The sequence below is a fragment of the Trichechus manatus genome, unplaced genomic scaffold (assembly GCF_000243295.1).
Source record: "Trichechus manatus latirostris isolate Lorelei unplaced genomic scaffold, TriManLat1.0 scaffold00239, whole genome shotgun sequence".
Lineage (NCBI taxonomy): Eukaryota > Metazoa > Chordata > Mammalia > Sirenia > Trichechidae > Trichechus > Trichechus manatus.
Genome location: NW_004444175.1, coordinates 461,348 through 464,904, shown reverse-complemented (window position 1 = coordinate 464,904; position 3,557 = coordinate 461,348).

Sequence of the window (3,557 nt, the reverse complement as noted above, 5' to 3'; positions counted from 1 at the left end):
AGCCGTGGGTTTTTTTTGGAGGAGTATCTAGTTGTCTTTCTCCAGTTACCAACACTTTATCTGACTCTGTGAGGAACTACTTTATCTATGGTGGCAAAATTGCCATTTTTGAGGCCATCAGTTTAAAGACAGTTTTCTTCTCACCTCTGCTGTTGAATTGGATGGCTAGAAAGAGAGGCACAGGATAGTAACACCAAGCAGTAGTCTCAGATAATTGTTTGGCAAAAATTCTTATGTTGTCCCAGCAGAAAAGTAGAACCTGATTCTGAGACATTTGTTGTCCTCTTGTCTGCTTGTCTGAAAACTTGTTTAGATTATTTATAAATTGAATCCTTGTTTAGTAAAAACTGATTCTAAATGACACAGTGTAGCCCTAATATGGCAAAATCATAATCACCTTTGGAGATTGCAAAAAAACAAAAATAACAGTAAACAAACATACAAAAAAAGACTGCAAGAGAATTAACAGCTTCATCTGAAAACTTGTATGGAGGACTCGAGTTCTGAAAGAGTGAATAAAAAGAAAATCCATTATTTCTTAGCACTTATTATGGAAACGGAGCCCTGGTGGCATAGTGGTTAAGAGCTGCAGCTGCTAACCAAAAGGTTGGCATTTCAAATCCACCAGGAGCTTCTTAGAAACCCTGTGAGGCAGTTCTACTCTGTCCTATAGGGTTGCTATGAGTCAGAATTGACTCAAGGGTTTGGTTTCTTTTTTTTGGTTTTGGTATTATGGAAAGCCAGCTATGTTATAAATCTTACAGTTACCAGCTTCAGGTTGAAGTTTGAGAACATACTATAGTTTAAATACATGGTGTAGTGAAATTTAAATGTGAAATTACCCCTTCCAGACCACCAGCGTCGCCAGATGGAGAGACAATAGTATATTCTTATGTTCTGATTCATCAAAGTCCTGTTTTCAGGTGTTTTGATGATTAAATCTGTCTAGACAGAGGCCAGGAGCCCTGGTGGTGCAGTGTGAAGAGCTACGGCTGCTAATCAAAAAGTTGGCGATTTGAATCCACCCAGTCTCCTTGGAAATCTTATGGGGCAGTTCTTTCCTGTCCAATAGGGTCACTATGAGTCGGAATCGACCTGACAGCAAGGGGTTTTTGGTTTAGAGAGAGGCCAACAATTTTATATAAAGGTTTCTCTGTAGGGCTGACTTGTTGTACACTTCTCTAAATGGGAGTTTGGGAACTTTAAATGGAAATGTGTGTAAAGTTTTCTCTGCTTGAGTGTTATTAGCTGAGGGATTCTGGATTAATTTAGCAGCCAGGTCTGTTCTTTCAGCCATAAGCCATGCTGTCAGGGAAACTTAATTATACTTTAAGTGGGATGCAAATGAGTTGTGACACTACATCATTTCACATGAAAGGTTCATTACTTACATGAACTCACACAATGCTCTCTCCTAAGCTAGACCTCATTACAGTATTCCTGGAATTATTATTATTTTTTAACGTAGCTAAATGCAAGTAGGGTTTTAACTTTTTTTTTTTTTTTTTTGGTGAACATTTTATTGTGTTTTAGGTGAAAATTTACACAGCAAATTCCTTTTCCATTCAACAAGTCACACACAAATTGTTCCACGACCTTGGTTGTTATCCCCGCAATGCCTCAGCACTCTCCCTGTCTTCACCCTGCCTTCCCCGTTTCCATCCCTCCAGTTTCCCTATCCCTCCTTGCCTTCTCGTCTTTGCTTTTGGGCAGATGTTGCCCGTTTGGTCTACTATAGTTGCTTGTTCTAAGGAACACATTCCTCATGGGTGTTACTATTTATTTTATAAACCAATGTATTTTTTGCAGGAAAGATGACCTTAGGGAGTGGCTTCAGGTCCAGCTTAAAAGGGTGTTTTAGGGTGATAATCTCTGGGGTTTCTCAAGTCTCTATCAATCCAGTAAGTCTGATCTTTTTCATGAATTCGAGTTTGGTTCTAAGTTTTTCCCCATTCTAAATGAGACCTAATGTGTCCCAGGTCAGAGCGGTAAGTAGTGGTAGCTGGGCACCATCTAGTTTTTCTGGTCTCAGACTAGAGGAGGCTGTGGCTCATGTGATGGCTTCCTTCAGTCTTTGATTTCCTTCACTCTTCTTTGCTCCATACAGGAAGAGACCAACAGTTGTATCTTAGATGGCTGCTCACAAGCTTTTAAGACCCCAGATGCGACTCACCAAACTAGGATGCAGAACATTATCTTTTTTTTTTTTAATTGTTGTAGTTTAGATGAAGTTTATGTTTCAAGTTAGTCTCCCATACAAAAATTTATATATACATTATTATGTGACCCTAATTGCTCTCCCCATACTGTGACAGCACACTCCTCCTTTCCACCCCTGATTCCCCATGTCCATTCAACCAGCAGCTCCTAATCCTCTCTGCCTTCCCATCTCACCTCCAGACAGAAGCTGCCCATTTAGTCTCTTGTATCTACTTGAGCTAAGGGGCGTTCTCCTCCCGAGTATCACTTTACGTCCTGCAGTCCAGTCCAATCTCTGTCTGAAGAGTTGGCCTCGGAAAATATTTTAGTTCTGGGCTGATACAGAACCCAGGGGCCATGCCCCCCAGGGTTCCTCCAGTCTGTCAGACCATTAAGTCTGGTCTTCTTACTAGAATTTGAGTTCTGCACCCCACTTTCTCCTGCTCCATCAGGGATTCTCTGTTGTGTTCCCTGTCAGGGCAGTCATTGGTGGTAGCCGGGCACCATTTACTTCTTCTGGTCTCAGGCTGATGGTCTCTGGTTTATGTGGCCGTTTCTGTCTCTTGGGCTAATACTTCCCTTGTGTCTTTGGTGTTCTTCATTCTCCTTTACTCCAGGTGCCTTGGACTACTTGATGCAGCTTAGATGGCCGCTTGCAAGATTTTAAGACCCCAGACGCCACTCACCGAAGTAGGATGCAGAACGTTTTCTTAATAAGCTTTGTTGTGCCAATTGACCTAGATGTCCCCTGAAAGCATGGTTCCCAGATCTCTACCCCTGCTACTCTGTCCCTCAAAGTGTTTGATTGTATTCAGGAAACTTCTTAGCTTTGGTTTAGTCTAGTTGCACTGACTTCCCCTGTAGTCTGTGCTGTCCTTCCCTTCACCTAAAATAATACTTGTCTACTATCTAGTTAGTGAATAACCCTCACCCTCCCTTCCCACCCTCAAAACCATTAAAGAATGTTTTCTTCTGTGTTGAGACCTTTTCTTGAGTTCTTATAATAGTGGTCTTATACAGTATTTGTCCTTCTGTGACTGACTAAATTCACTCAGCATAATGCCCTCCAAATTCCTCCATGTTATAAGACATTTCACGGCTTCATTGTTGTTCTTTATCATTGTGTAGTATTCCATTGTGTGGATATACCACAATTTGTTTATCCATTCTTCTGTTGATAGGCACCTAGGTTGTTTCCATCTTTTTGCTATTGTGAACAGTGCTGCAATGAACATGGGTCTGCATATATCTATTCATGTGACAGCTGTTATTTCTCTAGGATATATACCAAGGAGCGGAATAGCTGCATCATATGGTACTTCTTTTTCTAGCTTTTTAAGGAAGTGCCAAATTGATTT